General features: G+C 38.6%; 2 pseudogenes; both read right to left on the reverse strand.

Annotated features, from left to right (window-relative positions):
* Positions 1–5,786, reverse strand: part of LOC102483493 (cytoskeleton-associated protein 2-like) — a 33,931-nt pseudogene extending 28,145 nt beyond the window's left edge.
* A 3,725-nt stretch (positions 5,787–9,511) lies between these two features.
* LOC102483901 (thyroid transcription factor 1-associated protein 26-like) lies at positions 9,512–11,904 on the reverse strand (annotated as a pseudogene).
* Between the last annotated feature and the right edge of the window lie 11,012 nt (positions 11,905–22,916).

Raw genomic sequence — 22,916 nt, forward strand, 5'->3', positions numbered from 1 at the left:
TTTTTTTTTTTTTTGGAGAGGTTTTTGCTATAGGGCGTGTGCACTTGCCAGAAAGAGAGAGAGAGATAGAAAGTGAAAAATCAACCACCATGGGTGATGGTCATGCCGCAATCCCTTCTCCTCCATTCTCCTCTTGGGATCTTGGGCAGGCACGCCTACACACCTGGCATGTGTTTAAGCCACTGGGTCTGGGATGTGAACCGCAGTTGGCTACATGGGAGTCCACCGACATAGCCATTACGCTGACTGCTGGACCCATGAGATTCTATTTTCTGTATGATCTAGTCTGCTTTTAATACTTTCAAGGGAGATTTTGACTTCCTGTATTATAGACTTCACCTCTAATAGTTCCGTTTGATTTTTAAAGTGTGTAATTCCTCTTTTAGATCTTGCAAGAATTTCCCCACCTCCTGGAACTCATCTACTTCTTTGTCTTTTCTCTTTAGCAGTTCATTGTCTCTCTTCTCTTCTGTACCTGTTAGCTTCACCATTATGAATACTCTAAATTCTTTATCAGACATTTCCATGATTTCCATTGAACTACTTGTGGATGAAGAAGAGTTATTCTTTTCCCTTGGAGGAGAGGTATTTTCTTGCTTTCCCATATTTCTTGTGGTCCTGCGGAGATTTCTTGTCATCTGATGGATGTGTTCCTTTCTAATTCTAGAAGTTCAATCTGAATGTTCAGGAGCAAGCAGAAAGAGGTGATCTGGAATCTCTTTGCCCTTCTGTTGTGATTGCTGATGCAGCAGATTCAGTAGATATTGAGGAATATGTTAACTCTAATAGTATTTGGATGTTTAGCTACAGTGCCCTTAGATCCATCTAGAAACACGTTAAATAGATCTTGAAGGATGGAGATACAATAAAAAATAATACTGAAAAAGAGAGAGAAAAACAACAACAATGAAAGAGAAAAAAGATGAAAAAAATTGAAATTTTTTTTAAAGCACAAAATAGAAAGCCATGCACCTCACAAGCACCACATGAAATAACTAGTTCACAGGAGCCGTGAGGAATCTTCTTCTGAAGGCTCGCCTCTCCTGCCTGGGTGGCAGGACCAGAGGGGATTATTAACAAGACAAAGGGCAGAGCTGAGAGCAAGAGAAAAAACTTTACCTTTGAAAAAAATTATAAAAAGGAAAAATTACAAAAAATGAGAAGACAGAAGCAGGGAGAGACAAGGACAGAGACACAGAGACAGAGATAGAAGGCCAGAGGGGCTCCCTACTATGCTAGCTTGTTTGTTGAAGGCTGAATTATCTTCATTTCTCTTGTATCCTGAAATAACTAGTTTGCAGGAGCCATGAGAAATCTTCTTCTGAAGGCTTGCCTCTCCTGTCATGCTAGCTTGTTTGCTGGAGGCTGAATTGTCAGTAGAAAATCTTCATTTCACTTGTACCCTGAAATAACTAGTTCTCAGGTGCCATGAGGAATCTTCTTCTGAAGGCTCACCTCTCCTCGGGGTTTACTCTTTCTTAAAGGTTTTGTGGGATTTAGAAGTGATGCCATCTGGACCTGGGCTTTTCTTTGTAGGGAAGTTATTTATTATTGGTTCAATCTACTGGCTTGATACAGGTCTATTCAGGTTTTCTATGTCCTTCTGATTCAATCTTGGTAGATTATACGCATCCAGGAATTTGTCCATCTCCTCTAAGTTCTCTTGTTTGTTGGCATATAGTCACTCATGGTATCCTCTAAAAATATTTTGTATTTCTATTACATCTGTTGTAATGTTGCCTGTTTCATCACTTGTTTGACTTATCTGGTTTCTTTCTTTCTTTTTCTTTATCAGTTTAGTCAATGGTATGTTGATCTTGTTAATATTTTCAAAGAAACAGCTTCTTCTTTCATTTATTTTCTGTATGATTAGTTTATTTTCTATTTCATTTATTTCTGCTTGAATCTTTATTTTTTCTTTTTGCTGGGCATTTTTGTTGTTTTTTCCAATTCCCTGAGGCATGATGTTAGGTTATTTATTTACCACCTTTCCATCTTTTTCTTATGTGCACTAATTGCTATGAATTTCCCTCTTATTACTGCTTTTGCCATGTCTCATAGATTTTGGAAACTCGTGTACTGATCATTTGTTTTCATGTTATTTGATTTCAGACTTATTTAATTCAGTAGTTAAGAAGTCATTCAGAAGTAGGTTGTTCAGTTTCCATGTTTGTGTATTTTTGAGGGTGCTTCTTTTAATTAATATGGAGCTTAATTCCATCCTGGTCAGAGAAGATGCTGGATATAGTTTCTATGCTTTTGAATCTGTAAAAGCTTGAATTGTATCATATCACATGGTCAATCTTTGAAAATTTTCCATGCCACAGTGAGAAAATTATATGTTTTGTGATCTTAGGGTGAAAAGTTCTATAGATATCTATCAAGTCCATTTGGTTTATAGTATTAGATCCTGTATCACTCTATTTTTTTTTATCAAGAAGATCTGTCTAAAGGAGATAATGAGGTATTGAGATCTCCAACAATTATACTGTTGTTCCCTATATCTCCTTTTAGCTCCAGCAGTCTTTCATTCACATATTTAGGTGTTCCTGTGTTGGGAGCATATATATTAATAAGTGTTATGTCTTCGTGGTGAATTAACCCATTTACTATTATATAATGCCCTTCTTTGTCTCTTCTTATACTCTTTTCCTTGAAACCTATTTTGTCTGAAATCAATATTGCGACTCCAGCCCTTTCTTGATTTCCATTTGCATGGAATATCTTTTTCCAACCCTTCACTTTTAGTCTATGTATGTCTTTATCCATAAAGTGCATTTCTTGTAGACAACAAATAGAGGGTTTCTGTTTTGTTTTGTTTAATACATTTGGCCAGTCTGTATCTCTTAATTGGAGAATTTAATCCATTAACCTTCAATGTTATTATCGATATTTCCAAACCTGTTCCTATCATTAAGTGAACCATTTTCTTGGTTGCTTTTTGTTTTCTTATAACAGTCTGTCTGACTTTTTAGTTTTTCTTGTATAGCATTCCCTTTAGAACCTCTTGAAGAGCTGGTCTAGAATTGGTAAACTCTTTCAGGTTTTGTTTATCTGAGAATGCTTTTTTTTTTTTCATCTTTTTTCCCATATGAAAGATAATCTTGCTGGGTATAGCATTCTAGGTTGAAATTGATTTTCATTCAACACTTCAACTATATTCCTCCATTCTTTCTTTGTTTGCATTGTTTCTGACAAGAGGTCTGATGTTAGCCTGATGGTGTGGCTTTTGTAAGTAACTTGACATTTCCCTCTTGCCAATTTTAGTATCTTGTCTTTGTCTATTGTTTTTACCAATCTGGCTTTGATGTGTCTTGGAGAGGATCTTCTTGGATTGATTATATTTGGGGTCCTTTGTATTTCTCTGGTCTGGATATTTGAATGCCTTTGTAGGTTTGGAAAGCTTTCTTTCAGGATTTCATGAAGTAAATTATCAATGTCATTATTTTCTTCCTCTTCTGGGATACCAATTATCCTAATGTTGGGACACTTGATGGTATCCAGTATATTATCCTCATTTTTCTTGGTTGTTTTCTCAATCTTCTTGATACTTTTTCTAGGTCAGATGTTTTGTCTTTTATGTTCAAGAGTCAATCTGTGTGATCTAATCTAATTTTTTTTTTTTTGGAGAGGTTTCTGCTATAGGGCGTATGTGCTCGCCAAACAGACAGAGAAAGACAGAGAGACAGAAAGCGAGAAATCACCCCGAGGGGGTATTGCCATCCACAATCCCTTCTCCTCCGTTCTCCTCTCGGGATCTTAGGAATGCACGCACATGCTCCCGGCATGAGTTTTAAGCCACTGGGTCTGGGACTCGAACTGCAGTCGACTGCATGGGAGTCCAGTGACGTAGCCATTATGCTAACTGTTGGTCCCTCTAATCTACTTTTAATACTTTTGAGGAAGGTTTTATTTTTCATTCCTAACAGTTCTATCTGATTCATTTTAAAGTTGACTATTTCTTCTTTCAAATCATGAAAGGACTTCATCTTCTGGAGGTCATTGTCTCTTTTCTTGCATCTCAGTTAGTTTGATCACTACAAATATTCTGAGTTGATTATCTGGCATGCCCACAATATCTATTGTGTTTTCTGTGGGTGATCTGAGATTGACGTTTTCCCTTATGAGAGAGATATTTTGTTGGTTGCTCATGTTCCTTGTGCCTCTACGGTTGTTCCTAGTCACGTTGTGGTCTATATGTTCCTTCCTAAAGTATTCAAGATACCTTTGAGTGTTCAAAGGTGTGCAGAAGTAGAAAATTGGTGACCTCTCTTCTGGTCTGCCTCCCTGTTCCTCAACAGTACCATGCACTGTTGTCACAGGTCTTGGGTTACCAAAAGTCCTCCCTTTTTGTAAAGAGTAGTGAATTTACAACTGAGCTAATGAGCTTCACCTCAGGAGCAAATAAAAGATCGCGTGGCATGCAACACGTGCTGCACAATATTCAAGACACAGAAGTTCTGAGAGTCCAAAGGTGAGTGGAGGGAGGGGATGAGCTACGGGTCCCAGCCATTAGGGCCTGCAGCCATAGGCAGTGTGGTGTCCAGCAGTGCCAGTTGAACCAGTCTCCAGATGGGGTGGGGAGGGGGCACAAGTTCATCTTAAAGTCCTAAGACACAAACCTGAGGTTCAAAGGTGAGTGGTGGGGGAAGGTGAGCCATGGGTCCTGTCCATTAGGGCCTGGGACCACAGGCAACCTGGTGTCCGGCAATGCCGATCGACTTGAGTGGACTTCTGATTTAGCATTTGGATGCTTGTTATCATATCCATTCTGAAGGGAATTTGAGTGTATTCTGTGTTTATAATGTTTTACTTTCTATTTATTAACAAGGTATGACTGTAACTTAGTTTCTTTTGTTCCCTCATATTTACTCCTACTAATCTTCATATTCTTATGTCCTTGACCACTGACTTATTTGATGCTTGATTCCAACTAAAGGTCTGAATAAGCTGAGAGGGAACTGTTCTTGTTTTTTTGGTTTTTTTTTTTTTTTTCCTTCTGGTCTTGTAAGACTTATTCTTTTAGACAATTGCTGTGACTTTACTGGTAGAGTCCTGATTTGTGTTTCTCCGACAAGTTGCTTATTAACTCTTTTTTTCAGAATAGCACTATTCACTGAACTTATGCCCATGGCTTGCTCTGAAGCCAAACTGCTCTTCATTGGATTATAGAATTAGCCTTTGGCTTAGTTATGGTACATAATTCAGAATCTGGCTTCCTCTCAGGGTCTGATAAGGTTTGAGGCAAGTTCTCTTTGTTTACCTCTTTAAAAAGCCATCTGAAGATTGGTTTTCAACATGAGTGCTGTCCACAGAGTCTACATATTTAGCGTTTCCTGATCTGTTATCTGCTGCTTTTTTTTTTCAATTCCTGTACATCCAGTGGCCCCACAGGTTTACTTAATAGTTCTTCTGCAGTGGATAATCCAGCTTCATGCAGCTGATGAGTCTTGCTGGAAGGCTTACCCTTTCGGTTCAAAGAAACACATCCTGAAGTAATCTCTTTGCCCGCAAGTTCTGGTGGCTCCAACTTTGCCTTCTGGGACCCTGTGATATTGGCTCTTCTGGGCTGGAGTTTAATGCTGATAGGCCCTGTAGTTTTGACATTGAAAAACAACATGGTTGATAACATCGTTTTGAGGTCTTATATTAGATTGAGGAGGTGGTGGACTTTGGAAGTTATTCTTAGGTTTTACATAAGGCTTGGCATTTTGCTTCTCATGGAGTTTTCTCTGCTGCACCTCTGTAGCAATGGCAGTGGCTGCATTGGACTGAGGCCACAACATGACTCCTCAACGACAGTTTTTCTTTTAAGGTAATGCCTGGAATTTAGACCCACAAGATACATTTTTGAAATGGAAGAACAAAAGGTCCACTGCATTGCTTGATACTGAACCATTTATGTATAAAGAATAATTGGAATACACATATGTGCTAGGATGCTCTTAGAATGGTATCTAGGACCTGGCGGGGAAAATAATTGCCTTTGGTAGTTGTTCTGGAAAGTTTATCCACAAGGATGACAGGAATCCTTTTGACTGATATTTTTAAAGCTTTTCAATTTTATACCAAGTTTGCATGTCCAACCTGTTCAATTTTCTGGTTTTTTTTTTTTTTTGAGAGGTTTTTGCTATAGGGTGTGTGCACTTGCCACAAAGAGAAACAGAGAGATAGAAAGCAAGAAATCTCCCCCCAGGGGGGATGACCATGCCACAATCCTTTCTCCTCCATTCTCCTCTCAGGATCTTGGGCATGCATGCACACATGCCTGGCATGAGTTTAAGCCACCTGGTCTGGGACTTGAACCGCGGTCAACTACATGGGAGTCCAGTGACAGCCATTATGCTAACTGCTGGTCCCACAATTTTCTGGTCTTTGTTAAAGGAAAGAACAGCAAATAAAAAGAAATAACACAGGCTTTGGAACTATGCAGTCTTGAATTTGTGACCCTTCTCTACCATGTAGGTCAAGCTATATAATAAGGGGCCTTGTACAAAAGGAAATGACTGGCCCCTTGTTCAAAAGCAGGAAAAGTTCCCCCCCCTTTCTTTTTCAGTCTATATATTGGACTGTCATGGTTTTTCTATTTCTGTTTAATGTCACGCTTCCTCAGGTATGGAGAATATGCAAAGGGTTACTGAAGGTCCTCACAGCTGTCTAAGACCCATCACTTGGTCTTTCCCCCTCCCCTTCCCTGCACCCATATCCAGGTCTTCTCCTGAGGGTAAACTGCAGCAGCTGTCACTTAGGTAGCAGGGAGGGGGAAGTGGGTGGGCAGCAGAGAACCTGTCCCACTGAGGTGGGAAGTGGTAGGCACTGGACCACATGAAAGCCAAGGCTCCAGGTCCCTAGCACACACCATGTTGTTCTATTGGACTTCACCTATAAAATATAAATTGCAAAAAGCAAAATAAAATATAAAATAAAATAAAAAAGAAGGAAAGAAAAACAAAAACAACAAACTAGAGACCCAGCCAGATGGTATAGTCTCTAACAGACTGGACTTCAGTGCTGAAAGCCACATGACCAACCACAGCTTTGGATTCACAAACAAGCCTGAAAACATGCTGAACATGTACATGGGTACCCCAAATCCTTAGATGCTGGAGTGTTGGAGAAAGGTGATCACAGTGTGTTGAGACTGTCAAGGGTGCCTTCTCTCTTTCTCCTCTCTCTCTCTCTCATGCATGCACACATGCTCTATATTAAAAAAAAAAAGTCAAAAATTTAAGACAGAATTTTAAAGACAGAACACTGAACCAAAACCTCAGGGTATAAACTGCAAAGTCCAGGCACCCATTGTGAGTATGGGGCTCAGTGAAACTGCACTGGTTGCAGGCCCATGAAGCTGGCCCTGCTATTATAGCCTACCTGTGTGCCATTATTTAATTTCTCCAGGGCCTCAGCTTTCTGTCAACATTGCAAACACAAAAACCTCACAGGGGTTTTGCAAGACTTAAATAAGATATTTTATGCATAGTGCTTAGCATAGTACTTGGCACAGTGTAAGAAATCATTAAATATTACCTGTAATTATTTTTATTTAATTTTCTTTTATAGATTAAATCACATTATTTAGCTTACAAAATGAATATTCCAGCATGTGAACATTTCTCCCTAGTCAATTGATAAACTATAAAATTATGTTCAACAGATAATACCACATTTCTTTGTCCCATTAATGCTGTTAGATGTAATTATTTTTCATGATAGTATAATTCATATTACTTTATGAATGAACAATTAGTGAACATTGTATGAAGCATATAAATTATGAAATATTTTATTAAAATAAAATAAAGAGGAGCTAGCCAGTGTCATGGTGATTAAGGTGGTTAAGATTGTACATGGCCAACTAAGTGAAGTCCAGGCCCAAACAGCTTGAGAAACATGCAAAGTGCATGTTTCAGCTCTTCAGTCGTAGGGAGAAAAAAAAAAAAAAACTAGTTTCTGACACTCGGGCAATGGGACACTGGCTTGACACAATTGTTATGTTCTTTTTTTAACATGATCTTTTCTTTTCTTTTGTTTCTTTTCTTCTTTTCTTTTCTTTTTTTTATAGAGAGAATTTTTTTCTATAGGGCAAGTGCACTTGCTAAAGATACAGAGAGAGACAAAGAATGAAATCACCCCCCTCGGAGGATGGCCACGCCACAGTCCCTTCATCCCTATTCTCCTCTCAGGATTTTGGACACACATGCACACATGCTTGGCATGGGTTTCAAACTACCAGATCTGTGACTCAAACCATGGTCAGCCATTTGAGAATCCAGCTCCTTAACCACTACACCACCTGCTGGCCCCTAACATGATTTTTCTAAAACACTCCACAGTTCCTGATGGCATGTATTCTCTTTTGTTGTAATGAATAACAAACACAACTGATGTAGTTACCTGTGTATTCCTGGTGCTCCTTGACTGGTGGGTATATATATGCCAGCCCTCTTTCAATTTATCAAACATCTCAATTTCCTTCCTGCCAAATAAACCTTGGACATAACTGTTTGCTCTGCCTAGAAAAAATGTCCTCCTTAGCCCCTTGACCTAGTTATTGCCTGTTCATTTAATTAATTAACTAATTAATTGCATAAATAACTCAGTCATTTTTATGCACCAAACACTCTGTAAGTTAAAGAGATTTCAGTGGTGAGGAAAAGCAGGCCTAGTCTCCTCTTTTTGCTTATATGTAAGCAGATTAAGATAGAAGTAACCGGGGACCAGCAGTTAGCGTAATGGCTAAGTCCCTGGACTCCCATATAGTCAACCCTGGTTTAAGTTCCAAACTTGGTAGCTTAAACTCACACTGGGCACGTGTGCATGTGTGCGTGCCCAAGATCCCGAGAGGAGAATGGAGGAGAAGGGATTGTGGCATGGCCATCCCCCCTGGGGTTGATTTCTTGCTTTCTGTCTGTCTCTCTCTGTCTTTCTGGCGAGCACACGTGCCCTCTAGCAAAAACCTTTACAAAATAAACAAATAAATAAAAAAGCAATAAAAAGATAGAAGTAATCAAACATCACACTAGTGAACATGTAATTCTGACAGTTCTCTGATGATAAGAAGCATGTTTCTGCATGACTCCATACTAATAGGATCCTAATCTAGACTTGGAGGTGGGCACAGTGAGTGACCCTAGAACTGAAAACTGAAGAATGAGTGGCACATGAATTCACTGAAGTGGCTAGTCAGTCCTGACTGAGGAAATAGCATGTACAAAGGTTTACCCTATGTTCAAAGACATTGCAACAAGTTCAAGGGACTGATGAGACTATATAAGTGGGCTGAAAAGTACACATAGGAGAGTGGTATGAGGTGGGGAAACAAAGAAAAAATGTGAATGAGGTCCACTCAGTCTCATGACTTGGTCTGTGCAATCAGATTACCTGCATTTGGCCCTCAGCTTTCTCACTGAGGATCCATGTGGCAAGATGCAAGTTACTGAACCTCGTTGAGCCTTACCTGTATCCTCAGGGATGATGATAGAAAGATACTTTATAGTTTTTTTGTGAGAATTCAGTGACGAAGTACCTGTGAAGCACATTGGGACATAAAAAAACTGAATATAAATGGTGCATCCAGTGCATGTTAGCAGTTATTATTATGACCATGGTGGATAGGGAAAAATGGTAGGGCTGAGATCAGGATGAAATATTGTCAGCACTTAAGAAGCAACATTAAAAGACACACTCACTCTCTTTTACCAGCTCTCCACTTGCATAACTCTGAGTGAGAAGAACAGTCCCTTAAAATTCACATCCTAAGTGTTTTTCTTATCTTATCCTAGTCTTGATACTTAGGGACAGATTGGAACATCTAGTCTATGTTAGAGATTTTGGTTTCCCTCCTAAGAGAGATGGAATACATTTTTTTTTGGAGAGGTTTTTCGCTATAGGGCGCATGTGCTCGCCAGACAGAGAGAGAGACAGAGACAGAAAGTGAGAAATCACCCCCCAGGGGAGATGGTCATGCTGCAATCCCTTCTCCTCCATTCTCCTCTCAGGATCTTGGGCACGCACGCACACGCGCCTGGCATGAGTTTTAAGCCACTGGGTCCAGGACGCGAACCGTGGTCGACTACGTGGGAGTCCAGCGACATAGCCATTATGCTAACTGCTGGTTCCCAGAAAGATGGAGTACTTTTGAGAGTTGTAACCAAGTGACACGAGTGATATGTGTGTGAAACATTCACCAAGGTTTGTCTTGAAAGAATCATTATGAAAAATATGAATTGTAGGGAAGCCAGAGTAAATGTGGGTAGTGGCCAGTTTAAAAACACCTTAGGGACCAGCAGATGATATAATGTTTATTTCACTGGACTCTCACATGGCTGACCGTTGTTCAAGTCCTGGATCTGTTTATTTAAAACTCATGCTGGGCACATGCTCATGAGTGCCCAAAATCTGGAGAGGAGAATGGAGGAGAAAGGATTACAGCCTGGGGGGTAACTTCTCATTTTCTATCTTTCCATCTCTCTGTATCTCTGTCTCTCTGGTGAGTGCACATGCCTTATAGCAAAAATATCTCTAAAAAGAAAAAAAAGGAAGGAAAGAAAGAAAAAAAAAAAAAAAACACCTTAAATGGTTGACACATGAGACCTTGGACAAAAATGGTGGCAGTGAAGATGGAAAAAATATGGATTATTCTGAAAACTGTCAAGGACTTGGCAGTGAAGAGCATGTGAAGAAAGAGGTGACAAGGACTATGTCTAGATTGCTGGTGTGTGCAACTGAACAGACTGTGACACCAGTGAATAGTACTTTGTCTGGCAGTAGGTGGTAACAACATGGCACCAAAGCCTAAACACTGCCGTATTCTATAATGCTCCCCTTGAATTTTGACTGCTCCTCCTGGATTCCTTCAAGTATGTCTACTTCATTTAATTTGTGTTAAGAAATTTGACATAACCAAAGGAACACTAAGAAAAACAAGATTTCCCAGCATCCTAGAAAGACAGGGGAAGTTCCATGGAAAGGTGGAGTGGGAAGGAGGAGCAGACTCTGGTGAGTTTTAAAGTGTGATTTGATTCTTTCCTCACCATGTTTTTTAATTTATTTATTAATTTTTTAGAGCATGCATAGAAGATTTTGTTTTATAAAAACAAAAATATTTTATGTATAGTATAATTTAGTAATCTAGTTAATATTGACAAACATCACTGTTAGAAGTCATCCATTATATATACAAAAGTATCCAAAGGACATTCAGCAGATATTTTACCCCTGAAAGACAAAATGCCTGATTTATTTTTTTCTTGAATTTTTAAAGAAAATACTCTATTTGTAAATTCAAGTTTGGTTGACCCTTTTTAGTCTTTTTTCTCAATACTTTAAACACTTCCATTTTCTTTATTTTGTAAAGCCTTTGCACTTCCTCTCTCTGTTTTCTTTGTGTGCATTCTGATTTGATATTTTCTTTTTATTTTTCTTTGGAATTATAATGGAATTTACTGGTTGGCTACACTGTTTTTCTGGCTGAGGCTGGTGAGCACTACACTAATCTTTAGACCAAGCCTCCTTAGCACTACACCGTTCTTCAGGCAAAAGCTGATCAACTTCTTAAGACAAAGACTTGTCAAATTTTCTTAGTTGCTTCTTGAGTCTTTCCTCTTCAGCTAAATAGAGATGTTTCAGATGATCTGGGTATTGATCTGTGTTTTGGGATTCCTGTGATGTTTGAGCCTTCTTTTCCTTATATTATAATTTCTTGCAATTTTGCTGAATCTTAAGTTTTCTTTGAAATGCAAAGCCTTGTCCCTCGCGAATGCTCCCCACGCAGGCTTGCAGATTGTTAGGCCACCATGTCCTCTGTTCCACCTTCTTATTCCTGAATCTTCTGGGAGAAACCCCTTCACTACCTGTCCCCAAACTCCCAGTCCAAGGCCTCGCTGCTGACCTCACTGATGCCATCACAATTTGCTTTCACCATGGTTTTGAACAAGGGGGGTGGGGGAGTGGAGTTGGGATTTATCCTGAGACTGCGGGTGGTTGTGGGGAGGTGGTTGCCCACTGCAAATTTTCTCAGGCCACTCTGCCTAACACTGAGTGGTGGTTACTGAGAGACACATCTCACATGCCTTCTATAAAATATAGTGATTATCTCTGTTGGTTTTTTTAAATAGTTTCTGGTTTATAAATGGGCCTGGAGCATCTGAGAATATTTGTATTTTTAACTGTGCACAAAAACCTGTTCTCAAAGGACTGGTTGAAAAAGAAACTCTGAAAATCCACTCCTCCATAAAAGTGGTAGAATGTGGTTGAAATTGCCAAAATTATTTCTTTTTTAGAACTCTGGAAATTAACTAAAGTCTTGCCACAATCTGAGAAGCTTTCATTTGAGAAAAATGGCCAAATTTTTATAAGAATATGAAGATTTGTGACAATTAACCTTGACATATTTTCAGCTTCTTCAACAACTTAGCTCTGTGATAGCCTGGAATTTTGTAATTAGCAATAATAGTTGTACAATTCCAGCAACATACTTTAAAATTTAAACTTAAAGATGCAGATCAGTTTTTCTTAGGGTTTTGAGATGGAGATATGGGGAATAACTATTAATAGGTAATGCAATTTTTTTTGAAAGGTTTTTGCTACAGGGTGCGTGTGCTCACCAGAAAGACAGAGAGAGACAGAGAGACAGAAAGAGAGAAAGCACCCCACATGGGAAATGGTCACACCACAATGCCTTCTCCTCCATTCTCCTATTGGGATCTTGGGCACACACACACACACACACACACACACACACACACAGGGGCGCCCGGCAGGAGTTAAGCCACTGGGTCCAGGACTCAAACCGCAGTCAACTACATGGAAGTCCAGTGACATAGCCATTATGGCAACTGCTGGTCCAGGTAATGCAATGTTCTGAAATTAGATAGTAGTGATAGTTGCATGTACGTGCATGTAATTTACTAAAAACCACTGGACTGTATCCTTTTAAAAAATGAATTTTGATCCTGAGATGGCTACTGAATTTGAGCTGTGAAATATTGTTTTCAGGGACTAAAAATGAAGATATTCTGCTAAGATTTATCCCTTCAGATTAATTTCTAATGGGGAGGGCTACCTCTGTATCCTTCTCTCCATTTTCTGTTTCTCTGTCTCTGTCTCTCTTTATTTCCCTTTGCCTTTTTTTTTTTAAATTAAGGTAAAGTATTCTCTGGGCTCTCAATACCCTCCTTTATTGTGCTAATTTGTGCCTTTCTCCATCCCATTTAGGAAACACATGCCAAGGCTCATCCTGCGATGGCTACTGAACTTGAGCTGTGAAATACTGCTTTTGTGTGGCACACATGCGCAGCACACTGTTTTCATTTTTTGCTTCTTAAAATTAAAATATAAACATTTTGTTTTTCTACTTTTTTCTTTTTCTTTCATCTTCTCTAATTCTTTTCCTCTTTCTTTAACTTCATTCCTTGGCTGCTGAGCCACCACACACTGAGTGTCTAGACAGGTCAAAATGAACAGTATCCAAACACCTGAATATGATTAGAATCAGAATATTCCTCAATTCTCACTGAATCTGACACACAAGGAGTGAAAAATGGAAGAGATTAGTGATTCAGATCACCTCCTCCTGCATACCTCTGAACATACAGATTGAACTTCAAGATTTAGGAAGAAACGCACAATTCATCAGGTGACCAGAAATCATTACAGGGTCACAAGAAATATGAGAAAACAAGCAAATACGTCTCCTCCAAAGGAAAAGAGTAACTTCTCTTCATCCTCGGACAGTACAATGGAACTTACGAAAATGTCAGATAAAGAATTTAGAATATTCATAGTGACAAAGCCAACAGAGATGGAAGAGAAGAGAGACAATGAACTGCAGAAAAGGCAAGGGAAAGGAGCCGACGAGTTAGAGGAGGTAAAGAAGTTCTTGTAAGATTTGAAAGAGGAAATATATATGATAACGAAGAATCAGAAGGAACTGTTAGAGATGAAGGCTATAATACAGGAAGTCAAAACCTCCCTTGAAAGTATTAAAAGAAGAGTAGATCATACAGAAAATTTCAGCTGTAGAAGACAGAATCACTGGCCTAGGAAAATCCACCACGAATACTGAAAAAATTGCCCCCCAAAATGAGAATATTATACAAGAAATACTAGATATTATCAAATGTCCAAACATCCTGATAATTGGTATCCCAGAAGGCGAAGAGACTCATAAGGACATTGATAATCTATTCTATGAAATCTTGGAAGAAAACTTTTCAAACCTAGAGAGGCATTCAATGATCTAGACCCAAGAAATACAAAGGACCCCAAATAGAATCAATGCAAGGAAGTCTTCTCCAACATACATTATAGCAAGATTGACTAAAACCACAAAGATAAGATACTGAGATTGGTGAGAAGTAAACATCAAGTTACCTAAAAAGGATATCCCATCAGACTCCCAGTGGACCTCGCATCAGAAACAATGCGAACAAAGGAAGAATGGGGAACTATATTCAAAGTGTTAAGGGAAAAGCAATTTCAATCAAGAATACTGTACCGAGCAAGATTATCCTTCATATGGGAATAAAAGACAAGGATATTCTCAGATAAACAAAACCTGAAAGAATTTACCAACACCAGACCAACTCTCCAAGTTCTGCAGGGGCTGCTATACTAGGAGAACTAAATACAGACTCACAGCAAAAAGAGTTCAAAACCAACTAAGAAAATGGCCAACTTAATGGTAGGGACAAGTCTGGAGTTGAATATTATATCACAGAATTTAATCAGTAAGATCAGACCACAACAGAAGATAGAGTAAATACATGAGACTGAAGTGGTGAAATAGAATCTTATGACTTTCGACTAAAACATTACTGATTTTCTTCTAGGCTTTGTTTTCCAGATTTAAGGATGTTTTTCTTGTCTTGAGCTGCCGAGAGGTTCATGTACCTAGTATTTGAACAGAATCCTAACCCGTTTCCTGGCTTTAAGTTTTGAGGAAATATCTCTTAGAATTTCTGTTTTTGATTTATTAAAGTTAAAACTGCTTTTCTTGAAATTAAAAAATATATATATTAAAAGAAAAAATAAAAAGAAAGTATAAAAAAGATTAATTTTATTTTACATGAATTACTTATCAATAAAGCTATTATTAAAACAAAAACAAAAACAAAAAAAAAAAAGGAGATTCTCTCCCAGGTCTCACAGCAAAGGGGAAGAATGACAGAGAAAGACTAGGCATTGTTTGTATTTCTCAGGGCAAGTCTGAATAAAAGTATAGAGAATGTTTATGGATTTGGAGACACTGTGAGAAGAGGATGAGAGAGGAGGGAGGGTGAGAGGAAAGGAATCAATGAGAAAATAGAGAGGGAAGACATTTAGGGGGCATAGAAATGGAAGATTGTTGATGATATCTTCAACTGGACTTGTGTGAAGTGCATTCATGTTGGATAATTCATTTTATAAGCTGTAGTGATATACAATGACTGAAAGTATAAAATAATTTAGAATAATAAAAAATTTTTAAATTATATAAAATAAATTTGAAAAAACTAATTAAAAAAGAAAAGTTGAACAGCCTTTATTCCTCCCCTTCAAATGTATGTATACTTTTCTTGATAGCAAATGTTGTAAACTAATAAAATTAGTTTATTTTGGAGAAAATAAAATGACTGTGAAAAAATAAGTGTGGATACCTGTGCAGGCGAGTTTTCTACTTTAAAAGGCAACTTCTGGAATGGATCACACAATTTCCTTAGAGCCTACACCTAGCAACTCCTCTCTGCTAAGTCTGTGGAAAGCAGTGAATTAGCATCTCTCTCTGACTTCATGTTATCTAATAGCCTTGAGGGGACATGCACATTAATCAAAAATAATATTTGTGTTATAATTTCCTTGTTCACACCTCTATCTCTAACACCTAGAACTGATCTAATTTCCTGAATTGAATGAAGTAGTTGAAGAAACAAGACAAGTATACATTTAATTTATAATAATAGCCAGATTTATTGAGTACTTCATAGATGCCACACATAGTTCTGTTTTATATGTATTGATTCACTGTAGTATGATATGAACAAAAGGCACCTATAGTGCTATAACAGGATCACTTAACACAATTTGAGGGATCACAGAAAACCTCCCTGAAGAGATGCCCTTTATAATATTGTACAAGAAAACTTAACATGAGATCTACCTCTTAAGAAAAATTTAAGTGTACAATATAGTATTGTTAACTATAGACACAATGTCCAGAAGCTCTCTAGAATAAATTTATTTTGCCTTTTTGAAACTTCATGCCCATTGATTAACTCTCTATCTCCTCTCACCCTCAATCCCATCATTCTACTCTCTGATTCAATTATTTTATTCTTAGATTCCTCATATAAGTGGAATCATGCAGTATTTCTTCTTCTGCTGATTTATTTTTTGCAGCACTGTTAACAACAGCCAAGATATAGAAACAACCTAACTGTTCATCGGTGGATGGATGAGTAAAGAAAATGTGATATGGATTGAGCATCCCAAATCAGAACATTCAAAATCCAAAATACCCCAAAATTTGTGAGAAGTAGGGAATCAGGGAAGGGGAAAGCAAAATATATAAGAAACAAGAAATGGAAAATTATTTGTTAACAGTAACATGTATGGTAATATCTTTGATTAAGCCAATATACAGTGTATTCTGGACGAGAAATCTCATTTTGTTTTTTGTTTGTTTGTTTGTTGTTTTCTCTCCTTTCTTTCTTTCTTTCTTTCTTTCTTTCTTTCTTTCTTTCTTTCTTTCTTTCTTTTTTGAGAGTTTTTTGCTAATGCACATGTGCTCACCAGAAAAACAGAGAGACAGACAGAAAGTGAGAAATCACCCCCCAGTGAGATGGCCATGCCGCAATCCCTTCTCCTCTATTCTCCTCTCGGGATCTTGGGCACTCATGCACATGCACCTGGCATAAGTTTAAGCCACTGGGTCTGGGACCCAAACTGTCATTGACTATATGGGAGTCCAGTGACGTAGTCATTACACTATCTGCTGGTCCTGAGAAATCTCATTTTGTATGCTGTGATGATGTACAGTGAATGAATGTAAAATAAATATGTTTTTTAAAATACTCAAAATTTGAAACTTTCTGATCATTGTCATGATACTGCAGGTGGAAAATTCCACACTTCACTTCATGTGTAGGATACAGTCAAAATACTGCAATACAAAAATACTGTATAAAATTACCCTCAGGCTGTGTGTATAAAGTGTATATGAAACATAAATGAATTCCATGTTGACTGTGAGACCCCCCCCCTCCAAAAGACATATCCTTGTGTATGTGCAAATATTCCAAAATTTGAAAAAATCCAAAATCAGAAACATTTTTGCTCCCAGCCATCTCAGATAAGGGAAACTCAATCTGTTTATACATACTGTGGAATATTTTCTGGTCTTAAAGAATGAAACCTTGCAATATGCGACAACAAGGATAAATCTTAAAGATATTATGCTTAGGTGAAATAAGCAGGCACAAAAGGACATATATTGTATGATCTACTTATGTGGAGTACTTAGAATAGGCAAATTTATAGAGCAAGAAATTAGACTAGAGGTTACTAGGGATTATGGAGAGGGAGAAATAGGGAGGTTTTTGTAAGGGTTGCAAACTTTCTGTATGAGATGATGAAAAAGTTTTAGAAATGGATAGTGGTGAAGGTTGCACAACAATGTGAATATATTTATATGTCACTGAGTTGTAAACTTAAAAATGGTTATAATGGTAAAATTTATGTACATTTTTAACTCAATTTTAAAAAAGTATCCAAGGCCAGCCCCATGGCCTGGTTCTTAAGGAAGGCAGATTCTACATAGCTGAATGCAATTCAAATCCTGGCCCTAATGGCTTGAAAAACACTCTGGGTATGTGTGTGCATGTCCCAAATCCAGACAAGATGGAGAAATGGAGGAAAAGAGTTTGTGGCTTGACCACACCCCACAGGGGGTGCATTCTTTATCTTTTCTCTCTATCTCTCTATATCTCTGGTAAGTGCATGCACCCTCTGGCAAAAAAGAAAAAAAAAAATCCAGAAGACAAAAAAAAATGGTAAGGGAACCAGCAGTTAGCGTAATTGCTATGTCACTGGACTCCCACGTAGTCGACCACGGTTCACGTCCCGGACCCAGTGGCTTAAAACTCATGCCGGGCACATGTGCGTGTGTGCCCAAGATCCTGAGAGGAGAATGGAGGAGAAGGGATTGTGGCGTGACCATCCCCCCTGGGGGATGATTTCTCGCTTTCTGTCTCTATGTCTCTCTCTGTCTGTCTGGCAAGTGCACGTGCCCTATAGTGAAAATTTCTCCAAAAAAAAAAATGGTAAGAAAACCTGTGGCATTTTTTATATGTTCTTGTTCTATCCCATTCCAAACATGGTGGCAGCATGGAATACAATAGCCTGCATCCCCAGTGGGGGACTTCAGTACCTCCTTCTGGAGAAAACAGAGAGATTAGAAAGCGAGAATAAGCAGGTCTTATTCACAAGGTATTGTTTTCATCTATTTGACCTGTATGGGGGCTACCTGAAGCTAGATGCTCATCTCTGAATTGCCTAAGTTGCAAGTCATTCAGGCAGAAACATGTTGGGCAATCTTGTCAACATCAAAAAGCTAACAACCAAAAATATAACTACAGCTGCCTGAGGAAAACGATTACAGTTGAAACACGCAAACACACAATAGACAGCCTAAAACCTTAGTGATTAATCTGGGGAGATAGTTTCTTTGAGAAAGTAGAATATTCAGATGTACCCACAGATCTTGGGTGATTTATATACCTACATGTCCAAGATAGGACAGACACATGCTCAGAAAGGGTCTGAGAAAACCTGAAGCTTTCAATTTTATCTTTTCTTTGGACTCAGTACTAGCAGGAATTAAAGCAAAAGCAGAATTATAAATGGCTTGGTTAAGATTAGAAAAAGTGCCCCTGCACAGAACCAATCCACAATGTCAGAGATATTTTTTGTTTTGTAGTTCAAGGCTTTTAAAGAAAGCATTGTAAAAATTTTAGCTGATATTAGCTAAAGGAACAGAGACTTCAGTGATCACATATAACAAGGAATATACGATCTCCCCAAATGGTTTAGAAATCACTAAACAAATGAATGACTGCAGCTTTCAGAAATTTAAACAATGGCCAAGCCTCTGCGGTGTAACAGTAGCATACTTAGTTGCAGTACTGTAAGACAAAGGCTGACTATGCATTCAGGTTCTCAGCCCAGCTGATCTGAAAAATGCTGCATACATTCACATGTATCCAAGATTCTGACAAGCTGGAGGGCCAGGGGAAGGAAATCATGGTGATAAGATCTTTTCATTGTTTTTCTTTTCTTTCTTCCTACTCTCTCTCATTCTCTCTTTCTTATTCATGCATACATACAAGCTGTCTATTATGAATAAAAATAAATCAAAAACAACAAACCCTAGAGAAGGTAGAGATTCTTTTTTTCATTTTGCCAAAAGGTGCACGAGCTCACCAGAGATAGAAAGGGAGAGGGAGAGAGCACCCCCTCAATGGGGCATGGTTACACCAAAACCCCTTCTTCTCCATTTCTCCATCCTGTTAGAATTTGGTTCATGTACACAAATATGCCTGGCATATTTTTCAAGCTGCTGGGGCTAAGATTTGAATGATGTGGTAAGTCATGTGGGATCTGACTCCTTTAACCCTAGGTCATAGTGCTGGCCTGAGAACCTGATTTTCAATGTTACCACATCAGATATCTGGTGCTGGAAGCCATGCTCCAGCTGGGTGGGCACACAGGAAGGCGACACAGGTGAACAAAATCAGGCAAAAGCTCAATGCCCCTTAGCATGTTCTCAGCCAGCCACAGCCAGAGTAAACTCAAGACTGCAGCCCTGATAGCCAGGAGTCATGCATATTTATTATAGAAGGAGTTTCACAGGAGTAGGATGGGTGAGGGGAAGTAAGTGAAAGATTTTACTCTAAAAGGTAAAGCATTCAAAGTATAGGAATAATAATCATAAAACATGACGTCTGTTTTGTTTAGGTATAAGCAGTCATAATTCTTAGAACGAGGAAGTCCATTTTTCGGGTGCATTCTCTTTTTAGATCTTGATTACTGGGGAGGGTCTTTGGATGAGAGGGCTCCCAGGAATCTTAATAACCTCTGTCTCAGATCAGCTTGATAACTTCAGTCCCAGATTGGCTTGAGAACTTGAGCCCCAGGTCAGCTTTGAGAACTTAGGCTAGGGTGGCAGCCAATTGCTTGTTACAAGGGCCTAGAAATAAATCCTGTCTGGTTTAGTAAAGACAAGGTTAGTATATACTAAAGTGGAATACCTATGTTATCTCTGGGGTAATCCATAGCTAAGAGGGTGAGTCTGATGTCTACATGGGAAAGGAATGTGGTCTTGTGATCAGCTTAATGACTGACCTAAAGGTTACTGTGTACTTGGGACCCTCTACGTGCTGCTCTATACAATGACTGTAGCTTGGGGAATGGCAATCTTCCCTTGTCTTGAGATTAAAGGTGGCTCATGGTCTTTGGGGTAGCAGCATCTCGTGTATGAGTCCTTGAGCCCCTCCCAGCTACTGAGATTGTTTCACCAATTTAGTAGCTTTAACTTAAACCGTTCTAAAGCTTATCTATGTAATCCCCAGTAGGAGAAGTGAATGTAGCATTCTTTATTGACATTTTCCAGGAGGGTGGGGTGAGTCTAATGGGAGTAATTCCCATTTGCAGCCGCTACCTGCAGCATCTCGTGTATGAGTCCTTGAGCCCCTCCCAGCTACTGAGATTGTTTCACCAATTTAGTAGCTTTAACTTAAACCGTTCTAAAGCTTATCTATGTAATCCCCAGTAGGAGAAGTGAATGTAGCATTCTTTATTGACATTTTCCAGGAGGGTGGGGTGAGTCTAATGGGAGTAATTCCCATTTGCAGCCGCTACCTTAGTGGATTTGCATTCCTTCAGGTTTATTGTAAAAGTTATAATAAGGCAGGGGGTGCCTTTATGGGGTACCGGGGTGCGGCAATAAGGCCCATGGCAGAGAAATTGAGTGCAGACCAATAGCAACACAATGTAGGATCAGAACTTAAAAAACTGTTGACCTTGCAAACAGTTCTCCTCAACCGAGTCCTTGCTCTTAGGCATGAGGGGCAGTTCTTTCATACTCAGCTTGTGTTAACTGCATGGTCCCAGCAATCTGGTTTACAATAAATAATTCCAAAGGATAACAAAAACAAACAAACAGGAAAGGATGGCCCAGTCAAAGGAAAATTATAAACTGACCAGTGGTGGTTTTTCAAGTAGGATATTTATCCCTATTCCTAATGTTGGAGAAATTAAATGATACAAAGGCAGAACATTCCTATTGGCTTTAGTGCCATGACCTTCATGGTGACCATTGAGAGAGCTATTTCATAGGGATTTGGGGGATAAAAGCCAGTTTAAGCATGAATAGGTGATGAGGTAATGATAAATATAAGAAGCTCTAAGCTTGAGAATGTGAAGTGATAAGGTAGTGACTGGAGGATAATGTTGGGAAGTGGGAGGATGTTTGAATTTTTTATTGTTTATTTGTATTATTTTAAGGTGTTATTGCCTAAAGTATGTTTTTTGTGCTGATGGAAAGGATATGTTAGAGAAGGAAAGGTTGAAGATTAGAGAAGTATAAAGAGAGAAAATACTGGGTCGTAGGGAAAATCATGACACATTTATGCATAGAAAAGCATGTCATGACTTTCCTGATGACCTAATAAATTATTGATGCCATAAGATTCCTGAGTAGATAGGAGGGATGAGATTGAAGGCACACATTGAAAGATTATCCTTAAACATGAGACAGTATATTTCTATTATAACTGGAGGAAAGGTGACAACTATGGATGTAGGTACAGGTAGGAAATTGAGAGAGTCCTTCCTGGAAACTTTTATTTTCTTACACAAATAGGAGATACAATCATCTTCTGAGAGTGAGAGGAAAGGAGAAAAGGTGTTTGAGGAGATTTGGGAGTTTTAAATTTATTTTTTAAAAGAATTATTTATTTTATTTTATTTATTAACATCATTATTAATTTTATCAAAGAGAGAAAGAGAGAGAGAAGGAAAGTGAGAAAGCAAGCCACCAGATCCAGGTCTTGAACTGCAGTCGGCCATGTGGAAGTACAACACCTTTAACCACCATGCCACCTACCAGCCCTGAAGATATTATTTTAAATGGTCATTACAGGAAGTTGGTGAGAGGGATGATTGTAAAATGCAATAAATTGATGAGTCCCCATCTAGGATTTGGTTGAGGTTGATGCCTGTTATTACAGATGGTACTGGTCTCTCTAATCATTTGATTTTTCACCAGTAGCCTGCTGCTTCTTGATTGCAGACCTGGATTCATGCAGACTTTGATAAGGGAAAGTTTCTAATAAGGGTGACTAATTCTAGTGCATTTAATTGAATAACTGAATACAGATTGGTCTCATAACCTAGTGGTTAAGGGAACCAGATTCCACATGGCCAACTGTAGGTCAAATGCCACCCTGGCAACTTGAAAAATATGCTGGGTCTGTGTACACACACCCAGATAGGATGAAGAAAAGGAGAAGAGATTTTGGTGACCATACTCCATTGGGGGGTGCTTTCTACCTATCCCTCTTCCTCTCTCTGTCTCTCTTTGGAGAATGTACTTGCTCCTGGCAATTTAAAGAAAAATGAATACAGAGGCAGTGAAATCTGAGTTTGGGGTGTTTGTGAAAACATCCAAAACAAACAGGATACTACTGAACATTTTAATTCAAGTGCTCAAGAATTGGCTCTTGTTCAGGCATATTTAGTTAGGAGTCATCTCAACTCTCAGAGTCAGATGAAGCCATCAGCTTGAATTTATTATCCAAGGATGTAGGAAGTATAGTATGTAAAGGTATGGCCAAGGACGTAAACGAAGAAAAACTAATATTCAGAGGAACAGGGAAAGA

This window comes from Tupaia chinensis, unplaced genomic scaffold (assembly GCF_000334495.1).
Source record: "Tupaia chinensis unplaced genomic scaffold, TupChi_1.0 Scaffold144105_1, whole genome shotgun sequence".
NCBI classification, from domain to species: Eukaryota; Metazoa; Chordata; class Mammalia; order Scandentia; family Tupaiidae; genus Tupaia; species Tupaia belangeri.